This window comes from Argopecten irradians, chromosome 16 (assembly GCF_041381155.1).
Source record: "Argopecten irradians isolate NY chromosome 16, Ai_NY, whole genome shotgun sequence".
Taxonomy (NCBI): Eukaryota; Metazoa; Mollusca; class Bivalvia; order Pectinida; family Pectinidae; genus Argopecten; species Argopecten irradians.
Window position 1 is genome coordinate 6,289,992 of NC_091149.1, and position 24,768 is coordinate 6,314,759.

Below are 24,768 nucleotides of genomic sequence, written 5' to 3' on the forward strand. Positions count from 1 at the left end.
GATACAAATATTGTCTAATATATTTGCTAACATGTTGACATCATGTATTGATATTTGCTGCTGAATTGAGCTTTCTGATTAGCGCAGGAATTAAGTGTATACCATGGCAAAAACGTTAAATAGGAAAAATTGATTGACATTTCTCCCTCTAATAATCATGAAGTTCGGAACCATTAGCCTCTATGTGTACTTGGTGTCAATGGCTCACTGTTGTTGTCTACACATATACATATATCTTGATTAGATATGGACGAGTTAATTAGCCGGCTTCTGTAGATATATAGTATACCAATACTACTTACTGCTGCTACTGCTGATGCTGCTGGGAAGCCTGGCAGGAGACCAAGAGAGGTCAGAGGTGATAGGTCAGGGGTCACCTCCCACACTCAATGAGTTGTACAGTCTGTAGTATTTCGCAATGTTTTCTTTATGATTATATGCCAGATGAGAGATAGTTTGATAAAGTGCCGGTAAAACCACAACACTGGTTCTCTAGTCTTCTCAATTCTGTTTCGATGTTTAGAACGATTTAAGGAAGTGTGGTAAAGTGGACATAGTGAATTTTGAGACTATTTGGTATGTTGCTGACAAATGCTTATTTATGTATTTGTGTTCGAAAGACTGACCCCTATTCTTACCCAAGGGAAGGATAAAATCTTCAGAAATATTATATGTAAGTATTGTTTATGTTTATATTAAAACTTCAACATCAATAATTCAGAATAATATATCAAAAAATGTAAGTGAGAGGAGATTTGGGAGGGGGGATTGTTGTAAAAATAAGTTGGATACATGACATATCTAAAGTTTGGTACTGCATGGTGAGGGTATGACAGGGGGGATAGTTGTTAGTGTAGGGTATGACAGGAAGAGATGTTTGTTAGTTTAAGGTATGACAGGGGGAGATGGTTGTTAGTGTAGGGTATGACAGGGGGTGATGGTTGTTAGTGTAGGGTATGACAGGGGGTGATGGTTGTTAGTGTAGGGTATGACAGGGGGAGATGGTTGTTAGTGTAGGGTATGACAGGGGGAGATGGTTGTTAGTGTAGGGTATACAGGGTATGGTTGTTAGTGTAGGGGACAGGGGATGGTTGTTAGTGTAGGGTATGACAGGGGTGATGGTTGTTAGTGTAGGGTATGACAGGGGGATGGTTGTTAGTGTAGGGTATGACAGGGGGAGATGGTTGTTAGTGTAGGGTATGACAGGGGGAGATGGTTGTTAGTGTAGGGTATGACAGGGGGAGATGGTTGTTAGTGTAGGGTATGACAGGGGGAGATGGTTGTTTAGGTATGTAGGGTTATGTAGGGTATGACAGGGGGTGTGGTTGTTAGTGTAGGGTATGACAGGGGGATGATGGTTGTTAGTGTAGGGTATGACAGGGGGTGATGGTTGTTAGTGTAGGGTATGACAGGGGGAGATGGTTGTTAGTGTAGGGTATGACAGGGGGTGATGGTTGTTAGTGTAGGGTATGACAGGGGGTGATGGTTGTTAGTGTAGGGTATGACAGGGGGTGATGGTTGTTAGTGTAGGGTATGACAGGGGGTGATGGTTGTTAGTGTAGGGTATGACAGGGGGAGATGGTTGTTAGTGTAGGGTATGACAGGGGGAGATGGTTGTTAGTGTAGGGTATGACAGGGGAGATGGTTGTTAGTGTAGGGTATGACAGGGGAGATGGTTGTTAGTGTAGGGTATGACAGGGGTGATGGTTGTTAGTGTAGGGTATGACAGGGGGAGATGGTTGTTAGTGTAGGGTATGACAGGGGGAGATGGTTGTTAGTGTAGGGTATGACAGGGGGAGATGGTTGTTAGTGTAGGGATTATGACAGGGGATGATGGTTGTTAGTGTAGGGTATGACAGGGGGTGATGGTTGTTAGTGTAGGGTATGACAGGGGGGATGGTTTGTTAGTGTAGGGTATGACAGGGGGAGATGGTTGTTAGTGTAGGGTATGACAGGGGGAGATGGTTGTTAGTGTAGGGTATGACAGGGGGAGATGGTTGTTAGTGTAGGGTATGACAGGGGGAGATGGTTGTTAGTGTAGGGTATGACAGGGGGGTGATGGTTGTTAGTGTAGGGTATGACAGGGGGTGATGGTTGTTAGTGTAGGGTATGACAGGGGGTGATGGTTGTTAGTGTAGGGTATGACAGGGGGTGATGGTTGTTAGTGTAGGGTATGACAGGGGGTGATGGTTGTTAGTGTAGGGTATGACAGGGGGTGATGGTTGTTAGTGTAGGGTATGACAGGGGGTGATGGTTGTTAGTGTAGGGTATGACAGGGGGAGATGGTTGTTAGTGTAGGGTATGACAGGGGGTGATGGTTGTTAGTGTAGGGTATGTATGACAGGGGGAGATGGTTGTTAGTGTAGGGTATGACAGGGGGAGATGGTTGTTAGTGTAGGGTATGACAGGGGGTGATGGTTGTTAGTGTAGGGTATGACAGGGGGTGATGGTTGTTAGTGTAGGGTATGACAGGGGGAGATGGTTGTTAGTGTAGGGTATGACAGGGGGAGATGGTTGTTAGTGTAGGGTATGACAGGGGGAGATGGTTGTTAGTGTAGGGTATGACAGGGGGTGATGGTTGTTAGTGTAGGGTATGACAGGGGGTGATGGTTGTTAGTGTAGGGTATGACAGGGGGAGATGGTTGTTAGTGTAGGGTATGACAGGGGGTGATGGTTGTTAGTGTAGGGTATGACAGGGGGTGATGGTTGTTAGTGTAGGGTATGACAGGGGGAGATGGTTGTTAGTGTAGGGTATGACAGGGGGTGATGGTTGTTAGTGTAGGGTATGACAGGGGGAGATGGTTGTTAGTGTAGGGTATGACAGGGGGAGATGGTTGTTAGTGTAGGGTATGACAGGGGGTGATGGTTGTTAGTGTAGGGTATGACAGGGGGTGATGGTTGTTAGTGTAGGGTATGACAGGGGGAGATGGTTGTTAGTGTAGGGTATGACAGGGGGTGATGGTTGTTAGTGTAGGGTATGACAGGGGGTGATGGTTGTTAGTGTAGGGTATGGGGGGAGATGGTTGTTATGTGTATAGGGTTATGACAGGGGGTGATGGTTGTTAGTGTAGGGTATGACAGGGGGAGATGGTTGTTAGTGTAGGGTATGACAGGGGAGATGGTTGTTAGTGTATGGTATGACAGGGGGAGATGGTTGTTAGTGTAGGGTATGACAGGGGGTGATGGTTGTTAGTGTAGGGTATGACAGGGGGAGATGGTTGTTAGTGTAGGGTATGACAGGGGGAGATGGTTGTTAGTGTAGGGTATGACAGGGGGTGATGGTTGTTAGTGTAGGGTATGACAGGGGGTGATGGTTGTTAGTGTAGGGTGATGTATGACAGGGGAGATGGTTGTTAGTGTAGGGTATGACAGGGGGTGATGGTTGTTAGTGTAGGGTATGACAGGGGGAGATGGTTGTTAGTGTAGGGTATGACAGGGGAGATGGTTGTTAGTGTAGGGTATGACAGGGGGTGATGGTTGTTAGTGTAGTGTATGACAGGGGCTGTTATTTACTAATTATTGTCTTTATATAAAGAACACATGCGTATAAAGGACAAACTCATGAAACCAATTGTGTTAATGTTTCTACATAATCGACCTCTGTCTAAAGGACACCTGTCTTTTAGATAAAAAACATTCAAAAATTCTGACCATGCGTCATCGGCGAAGTAATATTACTGCAATAAGGTTCTGCAGCAGACTTTATGTCCAAAATCTGTCACAACAGACATGTTTTTGTGCTTGCATTTAAATTTCTGACCGATTCTTATCTGTTAAATGATGTTGTGTGATGCAACAAATGTCTAAATAAAGCAACCTATTGTCAGTCTTTGTCCACTCTTTGTGCCGAGGTTCTGTTGGGCGTCAAATCTTCTCGTCTGATTAGTTAAGTGAAGCATATAATGTTTTTCCTGTTAATTAGAAACACGGTATATCGGTCAGTTAAAAAAAAAAGATGAGGAACATCGATTGTGGGGAGATGGATATTGATCTGTCACAAGGTGAATTGTCTTAATATTAGATTCTCAATATTGAGTTAGGCCAAGCACATATCATTCTTTGTTGTCTTAATATCAAATTCTAAATTTCCAGTAAGGACAAGAATATATTATTCTGTTTTGTCTTTATATTATTTAAATGATCGTCTGTATTAATTGTTCATATCAGATGATTTTCACTGGTCAAACTGATTTAGGGATTTCTCAATTTCTTAAAAATGAGAAAATATAATTAATGTAAAGATTAAAGAATACTGAGATCTTGCTAAGAATACAGTTATTCCTGTCTATAGAGACCACCTTTGTACCTGTGTATAATGACCATTTGCTTATTTAGACCACTTTTATTCAGGTCTGAAATAGCTATGTTTCAACACTATTTGACCTTTGTATAAACTTGACAGTTATTTCTTTCTCCGACTGTGTTAAAAGACATCTAGCAGATTGAAGTTTTTGATTAAATATTACCTACATTATTGTAATTATTTCAGCACTAAATGTTTGCAGACAATTGTAATTGTCAGTGACTGATGATGGGAAAGTACATGTAATATTCCCAAAAAATATCACAAAAAATTAACAGGCTCTACAGATAAAACATTTCTTAGAAAACATTCACTAAATTATCAGAAAACATTCACTAAATTATCAGAAAACATTTACTAAATTATCAGAAAACATTCACTAAATTATTAGAAAACATTCACTAAATTATCATTTTAATATTTTGTGTTTTTGTTTTTAAAAAAAAATCATTAAAATCATATTGTTAAATAAATATTGTCTTATTCTTATTGACTCTTGAATGCCTTACATCATGTTGCCTTATTTTCAAAACATTTTATTGACTCTGAAGATAAGATGTCTTGTTGAACACCAGGAGATACTGTATCTCCCCTCTTGAGGGCTGATGTATAGCTATATTCATTACTATTTATGGCCTTAAGAAGCAATAGAACTAGTTTGGTTGGCCTAATGTCTGCGTGTGGGGATCAACATTGCATGCAATCAGGTAATTAAGAAGATAATGAATATTTTACTGTCTATAAGACTGTGGGTGGGGGGAGGAGAGGAGGAAAAAGGAAGGGAATTTGTCCAGTAGAATGAAAAGATGATGAAAAATTTAAAAAGGCTCAGTGTAAAGGGAATTTTCAATTCAATCTGAATTGGGTCTGAATATAATCCTTTTGAAAAATAAACAAAAAATATATCAAAACCATAATATCAATAATGAATGTGGATCAACTGAAATTTCCTTTAAATGATGAAATTCCTAATCAAGCATCCCAATTTCTATTAATGATAGAGACTATCTATTTATACCTGATGTGTTTAGAATTTAAAGTTAAAGGAAATGTGTTTAAGCCAATCAGATGTTAATTTTAAGGAGTAACCTGTACTGTGTATATTCATAGTTCATAGTTACTAGTTCATGAAAAAAAATGTACAAAAAGGATTTATATTAAAAAACTGGTTCCAATATGCATGCAGAAGAAAATGGGGACTCCTTGAATTTAGAAAAGATTTTAAATTGAATTGAGGTAGATTTTAGACAAGATAATGACAGAAAGAATGAGGGAGCAGCATAGAGGAAGTACCGGTATATGATAACAGTCAAGGGAAGGAGAGAAAGGGGAAGGGGACGTGTTCGAGAAATGGATGATGGAGAATGATGCAAGAAATAAATAAGGGAATGAGTGATGGAAAGAGTGACGTTGGTACTAATAATGAATAAGGAAATGAGTGATTGGAGAAGCAAGGATCGTACAAGTAATGAATGATTGGAGGAGGAAGGATTGTAGAATTTAGAAATAAGAGAAGGAACAAGATGATTTTAGAGAAATTATTAAAGTATAACATTGAATGAAAAAGGATAGAAGGTTTAATTTACTGTCTTTTGTTATTGTATAAGCTATCAAGATAAAATACTAGCCTTTTACACATGTACATTAATTAGCGATATTGACTCACATAAAAAATTAATTACCTCTTTACCTTTTGTTTAGAATCAAGAGATTTCAACAGCTTTCATTTTATTCTTAAGAAAATATTGATTCAAATGAAATATGTCTACCAGGAGATTTAGAAGAATTAACTTGAAAGCAATTTTAAAATCTACAAAAAATATGAAACTTGGTTTTAATATCACTTCATCGTTTTATTATTTGCTCAATAAGAGCTTGGGGACTAGGAAATATTTTGTGTAACATATGTAACTGTCTTTGATCTTTGGATATGAAAGCCATTTTATTTTATTTCTTAAACCTGTTCTTTCACCATACCTCTTTTGTCTCAAAACATTAAAGTTTTTTAACCAATGTGAAACACACAGTTATCAATCTGTAATGAATGCAGCTTTGTAAAAATATTTTTTAAAGTATCTTCAAAACAAATATCAAGGGATGCTTGAATAGCTTTTTCGCTGTCTTAAATCTCTGGGATATTTTTTATCAAACTATTTGATGAATTGTTGATGTTTATAATGAATAAGTCAATCAATTTGAAGTAGCACAGCCAGGTGGTAATAGGGCCGTGAGACAGACGTAAAACTGCCATTAGGCGTTCTTATCTCCAGGTGTTTATGCAGTTGAACAGATAATACCAAGATTTATCAGAAAATTTGACAAACTTCACTTTTAGAAAACACATGTATGTTTTTAAGATAAACAGTCCCAGCGATGTTACTTTATCCATACTTTACAGGATTAACTACAAAACCACAGAAAATATGATATTACATTTTTATCGCAAATTTTATTTCTTTTTTGATAAACTTTCTCCAGGTGCGGGTTATAAGACTTCCGGTATTATAATCCCCCTTGAAGAACTCTTTTGAGATTGGAGATAGCAAAATGAAGTTATCAGGATTGACGATTACTAGTTAAAGGTCTACAATAGGCTTCATTATGTGCTTGTGGAAAATAAAATCACAAAGATAATTTTTTTCATTTTCTTTTTCAACAAGAATATTAAAGTAAAAAAAAAAAGTTAAAAAAAATCCTCTTGGTAATATAAAAATAATATCAAGTTCTAAAAACAAGGGGAGGTAATTGAGTATACAGATGAAAAACTTTCATTGTTAGAAATAATGAAACTATACAGACAAACATGGACAAAAACTTCAGGAAATAGAAGTCATTTTTAACAGAAAAAAATGGTTTTGCATATATAATCTTCATAATGTATATATAAAATATGTTTTGTTTATTTTCCCATATATTCAAAACTTTTTCTTCATTACTATGATCAAATAAATCATACAAAAGAGATTCTCAATATTAGCATATTTCATAGTTATCTGCCCATGTTAGTAGGAATTATTTGTGACATCATGTGTTTACGAGCGTAATGTCATATATTTTCAGTGAAAATTATGTGAGTTTTATTCACAAAATATTGATGTCACAGTCAATACCTATCTGTCATGGATCGAGATAAATTTAAATTGAAACACGGAATTCAAGGACACAGACAGTTAAAGCGATAACATAAATAACACATTGTTTTGTATATTAAACACACTTCCTACAGGCTGTATATGTATAGCTTATCTATACATAAAACTGGGAAAGTGATATTGTCAGACAAAATTGGATTAGTGCCATGGGTGACTTCATATTCATTCATGGTAAAATCTGGAGGGAGTCCAACGAAACCGCGATGTTCAGTTTTACATGTAGTATCGTGCCACATTGTTATTCATAAATATAATGGTTCTTTTTTTTTCCAAGTGGCAAATATGTTCCAATATATTAGCAATAGTTCTCTACCTTTGAATCGGAAGGTTGAAATGATGTACACAGGGCAGTGATGCCAAGAGGCCATGGCTGCAGATCTTTTCTATTTCTGGTGTCATATATCACATATTTGATCTATTTTATCTATCGGAATGAAATTGAAAGAATTCATGCCTTGCAGGCATTTCTAATTTCTATTTAAATTGGGTTTTAATATTTAAGTGCTAATGATTAGGTTTATAATGAAGAATATCTCGTTAGAAATTATCTCTAAAAGAAAAATAGAAGATACTATTTATAATATGGTTATATTGTTTAGCATGTAACTCTTCAAGTTTAAAATTGAAATATCTTCCTCCAAAAAAAGGCCAATAATAGTTGAAGTAATATGCCATTTACAATTTTTTTTACCGTCATTCTCATTTGTAAACTTCCATTACAGAATTATCGTCAGCAATATAGGATTATACTTAATTATAAAATAATTGGATTTATTTTTAACAGTACACATCCGCTCAGAAATTTTGCATGTAGACTCATGTCATAATTCAATTACTTAATTACATTTAAAACATATGAAAGTGTCAGTTTTTTATGCCGCAGGGCATTTCAGTAAACAAGCATCACCTGTAAAGTATTGACGAGGGTACACATGGAAGTAATTACGTTAATTATCCAATTAGTAACTCCACTTCTGGTGAAGAGGGTGTTACAGAGAAACGGAGTTGTTTATAATGTAATTAGGAGCAGGTTTCATTCAGAAAATTTTCTTTTGACACTTAAAGTTAATGAAAGGATTTATGAGTTCTCTTAGGCTGTCGTGTGTCATTTACCATATCGTTATGCTGGACTTTTAAGAAAATGTGTTGCTCATTATAGTTTTACAAAATGTGACTTAAATATTAAAAAATGCCTTTCTGGTCTAAAGAAATTGGATTGATCAATCCATTTTGTGATTTATACATATTTTGCAAATATGTCTTAATTAATTATACTTTTTTATGAATGATTGACTAAAATGAAGTCCTTTGGTCCTCAGTCTTATACCATCAATAATCTTTCTTAAAAGTTTTTCGACTGCACCCAGATCAGATATGAATGATTGAATTGGAGAAAACACTTTAAATGTTTCTTTTATCAATGATATCATATTTTCAGAAGCAAAATAAATAAAAAAGGAAATGATATTGGTGTCATTTGTTTTCCTGATGGTATTATTTACATTGGAAACATCTACATATGTTTCTTGTATTTACCCAGGTGCAGATTGACTTAAATGTGGAGTGAATAAACACAGCCAGATCATTGGACGATTGCAGAGGTCACAAGAGGTCATGGGTGATAACCTTGATCTCCTCCTGTTGACAGAGTGTTAAATGGCCACTGATTGGCTGGATGATTGACGATTTGGGGTAAGTGTAGTTAGATGACCCTAAGGATGAGGTCAAGGTTGAAATAAACATCTGCATGCAAGTTTGTTGTCCAGCTGGATTCAAGCCAGAAGTGCTCAATATGGGAAAAGATGTTCATTATACATGTAAATATCAGTATAACGGTTCCCATTAAAGTCACATTTGTTTAAAGAGTTATTTATGATATCAGTGGTCAGTACCTATTAAAGTCAATAATTATACATGTTTAGTAAACAGTGGTAAAGTCACTGTGGACATACAGTACAGGCAGTGGTCAGTTAAGCCAGTGGTCAGTAAAGTTAGTGGTCAGTAAAGTTAGTGGTCAGTGAAGTTATTGGTCTGTAATGGCAGTGGTCAGTAAAGCCAGTGGTCAGTAAAGTTAGTGGTCAGTGAAGTTTGTGGTCAGTAAAGCCAGTGGTCAGTAAAGTCAGTGGTCAGTAAAGTTAGTGGTCAGTAAAGTCAGTGGTCAGTGAAGTTATTGGTCTGTAATTAGTGGTCAGTGAAGCAGTGGTCAGTAAAGCCAGTGGTCAGTAAAGTCAGTGGTCAGTAAAGTCAGTGGTCAGTAAAGTTAGTGGTCAGTAAAGTCAGTGGTCAGTAAAGTTTGTGGTCAGTAAAGCCAGTGGTCAGTAAAGTCAGTGGTCAGTAAAGTTAGTGGTCAGTAAAGTTAGTGGTCAGTGAAGTTATTGGTCTGTAATGGCAGTGGTCAGTAAAGCCAGTGGTCAGTAAAGTTAGTGGTCAGTAAAGTTAGTGGTCAGTAAAGTTAGTGGTCAGTGAAGTTAGTGGTCTGTAATGGCAGTGGTCAGTAAAGCCAGTGGTCAGTAAAGTTAGTGGTCAGTGAAGTTTGTGGTCAGTAAAGCCAGTGGTCAGTAAAGTCAGTGGTCAGTAAAGTTAGTGGTTAGTAAAGTCAGTGGTCAGTAAAGGTAGTGGTCAGTAAAGCCAGTGGCCAGTAAAGTCAGTGGTCAGTAAAACCAGTGGTCAGTAAAGCTGGTGCATCATGTATGTAGTTCATTTAATCAGTGCATGGTCACTAATTCATTGATTAGAAAGTCAATTCATGAATTGTCAGCGAAGTCAGTGGTCAGTTAATACAGTGGTCACTAATTATAAGTCAGTGGTCAGTAAAGCCAGTGGTCAGTTAAGCTGGTGCAAAGTAGCTATAGGTCAATAAGTCAGAAGTGATCTTTTATATATATTCAGTGGTCAGCAAAGTTGTTTAATTAAGTCAGTAAGTTATTCACTTCTGCACAAACTTCTAAATTTATTTTCAAATTATATTCATGTCTTCAAGGAACTGTGAGTGACAGTCATACTAGACTCCTATCATTACTTCTGAGAGCAGGTATCTGTCAGCTACTCTGGATAATAAAACAAACATTGTGATATACATGTCTGCTGCCTGGTTACCATGGAAACTGAAAATAGATTCTGCAACTTCCTGATTTGAAATAAGTAATCAATGAGCATAAGGTTGAATTTCGAGACTGAGGTCTTTTTATATTGTCGTTCCCAAGATCAATACATATGTTATGAAGGCTAAAAATTGAAACTGCGAAATCACAACAGTTAATTCAAGTTTTCCATGTTTCCATTGGAAATTGAAATTGATTTAAATGTTTAAAAAATATTAACCCCTCATAGCAACAGTTATCTGCCTTGATTTCACTTCACATGATTTTTTTCCATAATACATATATTTGTGAAATCACTAAAAAAGAATATATATATTCAGGGTTATCTCCCTTTTTATGCAATTTTAAAGGCTTAAAGCATTTATGTATAGTATGTTTTCCACAGTAGATTTATATTTTCATAATGTTGAAAGAATTTGTAAATTGTAAATTTGTATTATCATGTTTCTAAAATATGGGAAAGTGTTGAAACCTTTTGACTTTTGTGTCACTTTTCTGACCATTCTATCATTTTATGCAATGCCGAACTATCATTTTATAAATTATTTGTCCGACATTCAGGTTTGGCGTGAGCGAATTATTACAAGGGCAAGTTGCCGCAACTATCTTTAGACATTAGCTTTAAATAGAGGTTGCTCGATGTGTTACTTAAACACAAAAATATATGGTCTACTTGGCTGTAGCATCAATCCTACTAAGGTTAAATGTATTGTCATAATCTCGTTAACTTGCATCAGTAAACCTTTTCTGGAAACCCCTGTAATGGTCGACTTTCCCTAAACAAGATCGACACACGGCCATTAGCTGTAATACAATTTACTCTGACTTGATGAGACCGCTATATAAGTACAAATTGTTTTTTTAACCCAACAACCTTCTTGGTCAAGTTCATTCAAGTTCCACAGGAAGTCTGGAGGATGAGATTGGTATTAGTTTTCCTGAAGTGTAAATGGCTTTCTGTTTTTTGACCAAGTATAGAGAGTGCAGACACATTCTTTCATCGTTCTAATGAAGTTGCATAACAGCTTAATGTGGCGTCGCTTCTCGGTTTTTCTGAAAATGGAAGAAAAATCGTGTCAAAGAGCTATTAACGTGCCATTTACACCTCGTGTTGTAAAGGCTTCTAGGTTTTGTATTTGGGTGACCCACAGGAAAATCTTTTTTACCTTTTATGCTTTGCTTTTGATGACACAATATTGCAGATGCATGATTAATTGTATGCCCTCTTGATTAAAGATAATCTAAGGTTATTAATTATTACTCCCTCCCTGTAACAAAGTTTGTTAGTTGGGGTAGGGGGTTGTTGTTGTATATTGGATTCAGGTTGCCTGTCCGTCTATTTTCAAAATAGTCCTTATACGGTGTACATGTTCGAAATTTATATCGGAACATGATACCTCCATGTTGTTTAGAGTTATTCCCCTTTGTTTAAAATGATGAAACCCGCTTAATTAAGGAGATGTCAAAAGTTTTAAAAGTGGAGGAAAGCTGGAGTACTGGGAAATAAATCACAGACCTACATTCATTACAGTACTATACCCAACCAGTATTTTCTCCTTACTTTCATATATTGGCCATCATATGTTACTTTGGTTACTTGAGTACATTGAACTTTGTTCAGATGAAATTTATTAAAATTTAGACTCTTTATAAGATATTCACCAAAACTAGATCTGCACTCTGACCTACATTTTCACCTTTGACCTACATAAAAAAAATTCTGACTGGTTTGGATTTTATTAGGGACTTTCCTTTGTGGAAAGGTTGGATTTAGATATTTTTTTATGAAAATTCAACCTGAGTGTTGATTTGAATTATATAATGCAATTTCAAAAATTTCTTTTTTTTCACTATGTCCAAAGTATCCGTTATCTATATAAAGTAACAGATTGGTATCTCAAACAAATTTGTAAAATAAATGGAATTTTAAGCTAACAATGACAATTTTATTGATTTTAGGCAATAATATGTACACAGTACTACACAAGGGAATTTACATCTCCATATTTCTACAAAATATTTACAGTAAAAATTTTGTCATTCCTACATGTAAAAGAACATATAGTTGAGGTCAATTATTATCAACAGTGCATATATATATATGGATATGGTTAAACTGTGGTTGCAATAAGCTGAAAGAAGAATAGAAAATAGAAATGAAAATATGCATATTCATAATGCTAACTGTTCATCTGACATTTTCGCAATTTATTTGGCTAAAGACTAAAAGAGACAGCGACTTGGGAGAATTCTTGGCAAGTGGATATTGGATCAATGTTGAATTGATGTAGTGGAGCAACCAGTGTAATCAATGGCTAGAGCCGAGACGAATGTCTGACAGTGGAGCTAGAACTATATACGCCCGCTCTCTCTGTATTCATCTAGAGCACGAAGGAAGGAGAAAAATCAATGATAGGCCTCATAACAAATTCATTTGTCTGTCCTGGGGTGTACAAATAAAGAAAGGGTCGACCCGTGTTCCGTTCACCACACGCAACAGTTTATTTTTGTCCATGAGGGATAGTCGTTCCGTCGGCCTTATTGCTCGACCAATCATGACACCTTGTTATTTGCAAATTCTACCAGTGCGTGATTGGGGTGTCAATTTCTACACATCTATATCCCCGATCTGACAAATCTTAGCCGAAATATTGATCAGGATAGATATCAGAATTATTTTTTTTTGGTTCGAGTTTATTTCTCGTCTGGAAATACAGAGTCCTGATTTATGCTCTGATATAAAACATATATACATCTATTGTAACATTTTCATTTGGAATATTTTTTTCACTTCTTCTGAAGTGTTCATAGAACTAAAAAACTTTCTTCAACCCATGAAAGATTTAATTGGCTCTATTTTGTTATACGGAACATACCATTAACAGCCATGTTCTTTTGGAATATATTTGTTCATTCATAAATTGCATATTATAACTTATAGCAAGATTCTCCAATGAATGAGTTTGGGTCTATTTTCATTTGTGTCCTATTCACATTTAGGTCCTTTTAAGGATGTGCCATTTTCAAAATGTTTTAGTGTTGTGGATTGAAAAGTCAGAGCACCCAGAGAAAAACCACAAACCTGCGGGTGAGTGCCTGGCAACTCCCCTGATGTTGATTTAGTACTCGCGACTCGTAGGTCGAGAGACACATGTTGTTGTAATATATGTGTCGGGACATCTTATCCACTCGACTGCTTTGTGTCATTCAGATCTACCAGAGTTATTTCCCTTTGTTGGCATTCTAAATGAAGGGAAATAACTCTAATGCTGTGTGTGGATCCTATGCTACAATGAAATATCTTTTATCGTTTAGGTTCAAATGTGATATTACATAACAATCTGCATCAAAAATATATGTTTGTTTAAAAGTCAGTATTTAAACAGATTAGACCAAAAAAATATGTTTGTTTCGGGTTACATTGGCAAAAAAATAAGGTCGGTAGGTCAGATTTTTTGTTTGTTTTTGTTTTAAGTAATGGCCGAAACCGAAGTCTGATATCAAAATCCCTAAACAGACATTTTTTTTTTTTTTTGGCCTAATAGAAACACTCCATTTATTATGACAAGCTACATACCTCATGCTAGTGCAAATGTACATTAGCTGTGTGGTCACTATATTACTGACCTTGCTGGTTATCATCTGAAATGGACAGTGATTTATATACTCATTGAATCAAGCTAAATTCAAATAGCATTCAACATACGAATGTTTTATCAAATGTGATTCAGAAAAGTAACATCTTCATATCTACATTTATTTTCTCAAATTCAAATAGATAGCATGCAGTTTCACATATCATTGATGTTTTGCTGTTCTTATAGACATTTGTGCCCATCCCTGTTCCCTAAGAAGAAAAAACTGATCATCAATCATGCTTCAATCAATAATTGCTAAAAATAAGCATCTGAATTTAGATATTGATAAAGTACAAGTTCTTACTAGTGTAACGTGATTATAATGTATACTTTCTAAAAACTGCATGAGGTCCTTATATTTGCTTACTGTAATGGAATCAAAGTTTTAGCAGGATTTCACATACAGTGAGGTCTATATCAAATACATGACTATTCCTGACGGAGGCAGGAGCAAGCATTGTCATCTTACCACCAAAAGAGAACTAATTCTTGTGGTTGCTCGGAAAATAGGGACTATGTATTTGATAAGTTTAATCGTCTTATATTATAACATATGTGGTGGACTTTCTCGTGAAATGTTGCAGTGGAAAAGCATTGTCATCTTAATGTAAAGAAGGGGACTACCTCTTGATGACGCTGGGCCAAGCATTGTTAGCTTAGCACAAACAGGAGGACTACATCTTGATGATGCTGGGCCAAGCATTGTTAGCTTAGCACAAACAGGAGGCCTACATCTTGATGATGCTGGGTCAAGCATTGTTAGCTTAGCACGAACAGGAGGACTACATCTTGATGATGCTGGGCCAAGCATTGTTAGCTTAGCACAAACAGGAGGCCTACATCTTGATGATTCTGGGCCAAGCATTGTTAGCTTAGCGCAAACAGGAGAACTACATCTTGATGATGCTGGGCCAAGCATTGTTAGCTTAGCACAACAGGAGGCCTACATCTTGATGATTGGCAGCATTGTTAGCTTAGCACAACAGGAGGACTACATTTTGATTGCAGGCCAAGCGTTGTCATCTTAACACAGATATATATTTTGGATGCTTGGCTTAGCATTGTTGTCTTAATTTTCTTAATTTACTGAGCTATAAAAACGAGATTCTGCTATGGATTACTTTGTAATTGAATCTTAATTAATGAAGACAAGTGCAAATTACATAATATATAATTGGTTTCATAAAGTTTTAGATACAGAATTAGTAAAAATTCAATAAGTAAGATTTCTTTTAATATTTTATAGAATAAAACAATATAAACGTCAGTATGCTAAATGTTTTTATCAATTGTATGATGTTGCTAAGAGTTATGTGATGCAACATGGGTCACACGCATGAAAGATGAGGATTTCAACATTTATTTAGGAGAGTCAGACGGCGTACTCTGTATACTTGGTCACGGTACTTCTAACGATTAATGTTAATATTTAATCAGTAAAACTCCATTTCTCGGTCGAAGACCATGAATATTTCATCCACGACCATCGTCAGCTTTGGAGATAGAGAAACGATTTTCACATCGGGATTATGGTACTGCGTGTTAAAAGGCTTCAGAAAGCAGTTTAAGAGAGGGATTAATCTGTTATTCTAGAAGTTTATTACCAGGGAAAAACATTTTTTTTTTTTTTGCTCGAGATAATTTTTTTTGGTCAAAGGACATTAATTTTACAGATTATTAATATGATGAGGATGATCGGGCAGATGTGTGTGTCCTAGCCGGTGCCTCCCGTGTGTTCATATTTACCATTGTAATGGTCTGGCACCGTACCAAAGATATCACTTTACTACTAGACAGGATTTTTCGATAATTTAATTTTAAACTACGATGGAATACAGTTAAAATTTGATAATGCTTGTTGCATATTGAACCACTTGTAAATTTTCTCGGATATCCATAGTGATATGACATTTGGTTCTAAAGTGTGCATATTGAAAATAAAAAGAAGAAAGAAAAAAAAAGAATTTGTTCTCCATGCATCATGCATCAAACCTGTAACATGCGAGAAATGTTTTTTCAAAACATTAACCCTGACCAACTCCATGTGTAGAAGGAGTAGGTCAGTGTGGTTTGTACATAATAAGTGCTAACGGATCAATATTTTCCTGGTTCGATTCCTGGTATGGGGCCGCTGTTGATGAGTGGTTAAGATGTCTCGACATATTACCACAAGTCCTCCACCTCTAGGTCACGATTTTGAATCCCATATGGGGCAGTTGTCAGGTACTGACTGTATGTCGGTGGTTTTTCTCTCGGTATTCTTACCTGGCAGACGTCCTTACATGACCCGAGCTGTTAAAAGCATATAAATACTAACAAAAACCCCAAACCTAAACCTGATTTCTGGTCAGAGCACTGACAACAAAAATGTGTTTATTTTCCTCTTCTACAACACTTGGTTTTGAAGACAATATTAATTGTTCCGTCAATAACAACTGGGCTTGAACCATGATCAACTAGAGCAGAACCACAAGTCCACTGGACCAGAACCATTTAACTTGACAAGAACCAAGATCTGGAATGAATGACTACATGGTCAGGATCTACTAGAGCAGAACCAATAAGTTCATTTGACCAGAACCATTGCCAACTCGACCAGAACCGAGATCTTGACTGAGTGTTTCAAGTCAAGATCCACTAGAGCAGAACCACAAATTCACTGGACCAGAACCATGAACAACTTGACCAGAACCAAGATCTGGACTGAATATCAATGACTGGTCAAGATCCATTGGAGTAGAACCGCAAATCCACTGAACCAGAATCACAAACAACTTGACCAGAATGGAGATCTGGACTCAGAATATCATTGACTTAGTCAAGATCCAATAGAGTACCCCTGTCAATTTGGTGACCATGGTTAACCATGGTCAGTAAGGTTAACCATATTTAACCATGGTTTTACCATGGATTAGACATGGTTTTGGCATATTTTAACTATGGTAGTAACCATGGTTAACCATGGTTAAATTTATGACCATGGTCAACCATGGTTGAGCTAATGTTGATATCCTTCAACCATGTTTGACCATGGTTAAACAATGGTTGACCATGGTTTCACTTCAATATTTTAACCATGGTTAAATTATGACCATGGTCAACCGTGGTTGAGATGATGTTGATATTCTTCAACCATGTTTGACCATGGTTAAGCATGGTTTGACCATTGGTTTCACTTCCCGACAACATGAGTCACATGACTTCTATATGTTTCCCGCCAAAACAGTCACCATCCAAAATGGCTTGCTGTGTCTGTTGGAGTGTGGATAGCGGGAACAATTCTCTCGTCTTAAATTGGATGTTTTGGCCAATTAGTGGAATGGATTATCTTATACCCTGAATGGTCTGTAAAGTACATGTTGAAAACACTTTTAGTAAGTTTTGATTTGTCTGCAATTCTTTATCAACATGTAATCGTTGCACATCTGAATATTCGTGGTTCCTTTGAATATCCTAAGTTTTTATGGGTTTATGTATTCTGTCAATTGGTTATTGTGTTATATTGTCCTTATATAAAAACTATCATTGTTTTGTAACTACTAGGTTTATTTCAAGACAAATACTAATTTTAGCTGGCATGGTATTGTGGAAATCAATGGCTGCATATCACTGATTAACAGATTTTCTTAGCTCTTATCTGTAGGTAGTTTGATAATATGATTGACATAGGTAAACTCGGAGGTGGAATCCAGATTAAACTCTTCTGTTGTATATACATGAATACCACATGGATGATACCCTAGAGCAGAACCACAAGTCCACTGGACCAGAACCATTTAACTTGACAAGAACCAAGATCTGGAATGAATGAGACTACATGGTCAGGATCTACTAGAGCAGAACCAATAAGTCCATTTGACCAGAACCATTGCCAACTCGACCAGAACAGAGATCTTGACTGAGTGTATCAAGTCAAGATCCACTAGCAGAACCACAAATTCACTGGACCAGAACCATGAACAACTTGACCAGAACCAAGATCTGGACTGAATATCAATGACTGGTCAAGATCCATTGGAGCAGAACCTCAAATTCACTGAATCAGAACCACAAACAACTTGACCAGAATGGAAATCTGGACTCAGAATATCATTGACTTAGTCAAGATCCAATAGAGTAGAACCGCAAATCCACTGAACCAGAATCACGAACAACTTGACCAGAATGGAGATCTGGACTCAGAATATCATTGACTTAGTCAAGATTCAATAGAGTAGAACCGCAAATCCACTGAACCAGAACCACGAACAACTTGACTAGAACGAAGATCTAGACTCAAAATATCAATGACTGGTGATTAGTTTCGGGTATAGATTTACAGCCTTGGACAGCTGAGGGGAAACCCTACATATATAACACATTGGTCCATGAGGGATTGACGGTTGTCCCCGAGGGATTTACTGGTCTGCACTGTCGTTCCCGTGAGATTAACAAGGTTGAACTGGGGTCATGTATGCTGAACGTACACATCTAAGGTGCTAATGTAAAGAGACAGCCATTCCTTGGCTTCGTTTATTGATTTGTTCGACTCCGATGTTTTCCGTGGGCGGTACAGAAGAACCATGAATATCTCAGCAGTATGTATTTATTGTATACTAACTATAGCACTATAAACCCTTTGATACACCAGCCCACGGAAGGAAAACTGCTGACTCGGTGATTTTTTTTTATGAATCTATTGCGTCTTAATCCTGCATCTTTGTTAATCTTTTTTTGTGAAAATCAGGTTCATGTTATTATGGGATTTTCTCTCCATACAGTGATTTACGTATTCAAAAATTTCCTTGGACAGAGTACATTTTGTACTTCATAAATTGGAAAAATACATGTACATTTTTTCAAGTTTCTTGAAATAACCATATTTTATATATATATATTTTTTTTAAATATTTTGAAATTTAACATTCAATTGGGGACAATTAAATGTCCCAAGTATTAGGGGTCTTTCTTTTGGGCTCCAAATGGGCCCCCAAAAAGTCACTGCAATTTGATATCAAAGAAACTGTGGTATATACAGTTTTAACTTAAAGATGCTCCACCTGTGACAGAGAATACCCTTCATTTGAAAAATAATTGATGCACTGGAATTGGGTTGTCTGTCTGTCTGTCAGTCTGTAGACACAACTTTGTCCAGCATACTCCTCCGAAGCTACTTTACAGATTTTGATAAAATTTGGTTCACAGAACCCTGACATAAAGGGGAGTTGAGTAAACTATATAGAGTTCTGTAATGTCCCCATTTAATGGAGTTATTGCTAAATTTTTGCAGCGGGAGGTATTACTCTCATCCTAAAATGACTATATAAGGACTGGATATTGGAAGGTCTTAAAAACTATACGATACGTGTAAAAACACTGAAACAATACGGTCGATATGTATTGACAATACATTGGACCTCTTTTTCAAATTCAGTTGACCATTGTGTTCCGAATATTGTGACAATAAAAGATAATTTTGATAAAACATTCTATAACCTGGAAAAAATCTATCAAACCTTTGATTCGTTTTGTATCATGTGTGTTAATTAATTTCTGTCAATTTGTATTCTTAGTTATGAAAAGGCATTTTAAAATTTGTATTCGTTGCGATGGAAAGGCATTTCTAAATTCGTATTCTTGGTTATGAAAAAGCATTTCTTATTCATCTAGGTGACACAGATGCATTGAACACTTCCTTTTGATTGAAATGCTCTTACTTTAATGATGTTTAAGAATAAATTTTGTTTGAAATTTCCTATTTCTATAACAAAAACAGTAGTTTGAGGTGTTAAAACCATACAGTGATATATAGTACAGCATGTTTGTGTATCAATATATTGATTCAGCCCCAGACTATATGGTATAAAAAGTTAAACCTATTAAAATAGACAGTCTCAGTTTCTGGTTTGATTTTATCTTAGTTGATATTGATCCTTATAAATTGACCTTGTTATAGAAAGATCTAATGAAATATTGAAAAGTTTAATATATTTACCCAGCACATCTCTAATGGTCTCTGGAATTTTAAAATGCATTATCTTTTAAATTTTTCTCTAAAATTCGGAAAGTCAGAAATGAAATATATTGCACTTGAAAATGTCTCACAAAAACAAAAACTACAATAAATACCAAAGTGTTTTAAAGATATTTTCAGTGTTATACTAACAATGCTTCCAGGTATATAAATCGATAATGTGTATATACACCAGGTACAGAGTATATGTTGTTATCATTAACTCTGAATATTGCATCAGAATGTCCTGGTCGACATCAATAAAATGTTACGTTTTGTTGGCTCGAATCAAAACAAGTTGTTTTGGTTTTCTAGTGTCACGTTAATCGATTATCGAGAAGTGAACTTATCATTATGATGCATTGTGGATCTATCACCTCGACTGTACAGGTTATAGGCGAGCACGGAAGCCACCCGGATTTCACGCTCTACTAAATCCAGTATTTTACCTGATCTGTCAATTATTTACGAGGATTTCATAAATTTGTTGTATGCTGACAAAGAGATGGATATGTTTGTTGACAAATGAAATAACGGGGCATGGTCGGGTGTCAGGGGTAGGGGTCAAGGGTCACAAGTTGTGAAGTGATGTCTTTTGTGTTGATTTTCAATATACATAAGTGCTCTGTCTGACAAATAGGTTTCGTATGACCCATTGTGATATTTAGATGACTGATGTCAAACGCTCAAATGACCTATTATCATATGGACGTCATTGTTGTCATTTAAGTGCCTTTATCGATTTTTACGTTGATCTAAATACTGCTACATCCCAGACAAAGAGTCGACTTACAAATTACAATGAAATGAAAACTATATTTTTTTTTAAATATATAATATTTTAGAGGCCCAATTTGATTGATAATCTTCAAGTCTATACTATGATATTGATACCCGTAACTACAATTTAGTAATTTTAAGATAATATAAAGTAATTAACAAATAAATACTTTTCAATTTCTATATTTGTAAAGCACTTCACACTGGTTTCTAAATGGGAATGCTTTTAAGATAATCTAACATTTGAATGTTAAAATTCAACTTAATTCTGTCTATAAGGACCATTCAAGTGAAAAACGAAAAATGTGACAAAGTTAACCATGTGGGAGCCTCCGAAAGTGGTCTCATTAAGCAGGTGGTCTTTATACAGAGGTGGTCTTTATACAGAGGTGGTCTTTATACAGAGATGGTCGCTAAGGCAGGTTTGACTGTACTTTCTGACATATATCCAAATTTAGGAGCTGATTTAAGCTTGGATAGCTAGACCAGTTTGATACCAAAACTATGAAGAGTGCATCAGAGAATGGGCTTAAGGAGTCTCAATCCTAATTATTCCCCATACATGTAAATAGAAAGTTCAAATCTTAACTCAGATTCTTAGCCTCCACATTGGCCTTATACATTCCACAGGTCTTTTGGACATCGGAAACATCAAGTAGCTCATAATACAATACAGAAAATACATGTAATTGTGTTCATTTCATAAATGAAGAAATGCTCATTAAAATGGAGTGTTGATCAATTCACTGTCATACATTTGTTTTCCTTGCCAGTTCTTCTGATTTTAGTTTAAAAACTTGCACTCCAAATTTCGAGATAAAAAATGTGTGGAATCACTTCACAACGTATGGAAAAGTACATTACAAAACAACATATAATTGTGTTTATTTGGTGTAAGTATCTATTCAGTAAAGAAAGAACAACATATATTTTTGTTTGTTTGGCCTGATATATCACAGGTGAATGTAAAAAACATATAATTGTATATATTTGTCCTGGCTGGTCTGACATCCGTTGAGCCACGAGCCAAGGTAATGACATTGATAATCCACGTTTGTGCACTTTGTGATGAAATCAATAGCCGTGCCCTGACATTGGGTCTTCGGAAGACGACCACAAAGGATTTTCATTCCTCCCCAGTCTCTGGTCACGCAAGACCAGGTGTAATCACTGGGTCGATGACAGGTACGGCTAACGATGAAAAATTTCAACTGTCTAATTAACCTGTCAGGTTAATTACCAGGACACCCCGTTTATCTGTATATCGGGATTTTGTCTGTTTTACTACAGAAGTTGTATAGATTCAGGAATTAAATATTTATATATGTCGGGTAAATTTAGATCATCATCTATTAAAGGCTATTTAAAGTCAGTAAATAGGCAGCTTTTAATGCAATAGGTGATTCTGTGAATATACACAGATGTACTCTTTCAGTCCTTTGTGAACAAAAATCCATTTTTTTTTCATCAGTTTTTAGAATATTTGCATAATGATTGAGCACTGATGAAAATTTGATGTAGGCCTATTGTGTGCGTTACCGTTATACCACAAACCTAGCTAACAATGGAAAATGTAATGGGAAAAGTGATCTATTACACAAAGACTGCATGAAGCTAAAAAAGGTGACCTTTCAAAAGCTGGGTCATTTCTGATTCGTTACCTAGACACAAAACATCAGAATCACATTTATAACTGTCGATCTGAAACAGAAAAACAAGAGTTGAAACAATTCTTTCAATGTTTTAAATATTAATAAAAATGATACATAATTAATAAAATGCATTAAAATGGAAAACAAATGATTAAATTCTGAAAAGAAGAATTCGGACCTTTTATCTGCAGAACCTCTGACCTATAGAACTTTTATCTCTGTAGGGAGGTTAAGAACTGTGGCCTCTGTAGGGAAGTAGAACTTTGACCTCTGTAATACTGTGACCTCTGTAGGGTGGTAGAAATGTGACCTCTGTAGTACTGTGACCTTTATAGGGAGGTAGTACTGTGATCTCTGTAGGGAGGTAGTTCTGTGACCTCTGTAGGGAGGTAGTACTGTGACCTCTGTAGGGAGGTAGAACTGTGACCTCTGTAGTACTGTGACCTCTGTAGGGTGGTAGAACTGTGACCTCTGTAGAACTGTGACCCCTGTAGGGAGGTAGAACTGTGACCTCTGTAGGGAGGTAGTACTGTGACCTCTATGGGAGGTAGAACTGTGACCTCTGTAGGGAGGTAGTACTGTGACCTCTGTAGGGAGGTAGTACTGTGACCTCTGTAGGGAGGTAGTACTGTGACCTCTGTAGGGAGGTAGTACTGTGACCTCTATAGGGAGGTAGAACTGTGACCTCTGTAGGGAGGTAGTACTGTGACCTCTGTAGGGAGGTAGTACTGTGACCTCTGTAGGGAGGTAGAACTGTGACCTCTGTAGGGAGGTAGAACTGTGACCTCTGTAGGGAGGTAGAACTGTGACCTCTGTAGGGAGGTAGTACTGTGACCTCTGTAGGGAGGTAGAACTGTGACCTCTGTAGAGGAAGGAGTAGAACTGTGACCTCTGTAGGGAGGTAGTACTGTGACCTCTGTAGGGACGTAGAACTGTGACCTCTGTATGGACATAGAACTGTGACCTCTGTAGGGAGGTAGTACTATGACCTCTGTAGGGAGGTAGTACTGTGACCTCTGTAGGGAGGTAGAACTGTGACCTCTGTAGGGAGGTAGAACTGTGACCTCTGTAGGGAGGTAGAACTGTGACCTCTGTAGGGAGGTAGAATTGTGACCTCTGTAGGGAGGTAGAACTGTGACCTCTGTAGGGAAGTAGAACTGTGACCTCTGTAGGGAGGTAGAACTGTGACCTCTGTAGGAAAGTAGTACTGTGACCTCTGTAGGGAGGTAGAACTGTGACCTCTGTATAACTGTTACCTTTGTAGGGAGGTAGTACTGTGACCTCTGTAGGGAGGTAGAACTGTGACCTCTGTAGAACTGTGACCTCTGTAGGGAGGTAGAACTGTGACCTCTGTAGGGAGGTAGTACTGTGACCTCTGTAGGGAGGTAGTACTGTGACCTCTGTAGGGAGGTAGAATTGTGACCTCTGTAGTGAGGTAGAACTGTGACCTCTGTAGGGAGGTAGTACTGATACCTCTATGGAAGGTAGAACTGAGAACTGTGACCTCTGTAGGGAGGTAGTACTGTGACCTCTGTAGGGAGGTAGTACTGTGACCTCTGTAGGGAGGTAGTACTGTGACCTCTATGGGAGGTAGAACTGTGACCTCTGTAGGGAGGTAGTACTGTGACCTCTGTAGGGAGGTAGAACTGTGACCTCTGTAGGGAGGTAGTACTGTGACCTCTGTAGGGAGGTAGCACTGTGACCTCTCTAGGGAGGTAGAACTGTGACCTGTGTAGAACTGTGACCTCTGTAGGGAGGTAGAACTGTGACCTCTGTATGGACATAGAACTGTGACCTCTGTAGGGAGGTAGTACTATGACCTCTGTAGGGAGGTAGAACTGTGACCTCTGCAGGGAGGTAAAACTGTGACCTCTGTAGGGAGGTAGAATTGTGACCTCTGTAGGGAGGTAGAACTGTGACCTCTGTAGGGAGGTAGAACTGTGACATCTGTAGGAAGATAGAACTGTGACCTCTGTAGGGAGGTAGTACTGTGACCTCTGTAGGGAGGTAGAACTGTGACCTCTGTAGGGAGGTAGAACTGTGACCTCTGTAGGGAGGTAGTACTGTGACCTCTGTAGGGAGGTAGTACTGTGACCTCTGTAGGAAGGTAGAACTGTGACCTCTGTAGGGAGGTAGTACTGTGACCTCTG

At 37.0% G+C, this 24,768-nt stretch overlaps 1 protein-coding gene across 1 annotated transcript in view; it reads left to right on the forward strand.

Moving 5' to 3' along the window:
• The window catches only part of LOC138311125 (mitogen-activated protein kinase kinase kinase 13-like), a 101,593-nt gene that overhangs the window by 17,645 nt on the left and 59,180 nt on the right, over positions 1–24,768 (forward strand). The window contains exon 3 of the mRNA XM_069252571.1: positions 8,996–9,147. The gene's annotated coding sequence lies outside the window, so the exon portion shown is untranslated. The remainder of the gene's footprint in view (positions 1–8,995; positions 9,148–24,768) is intronic.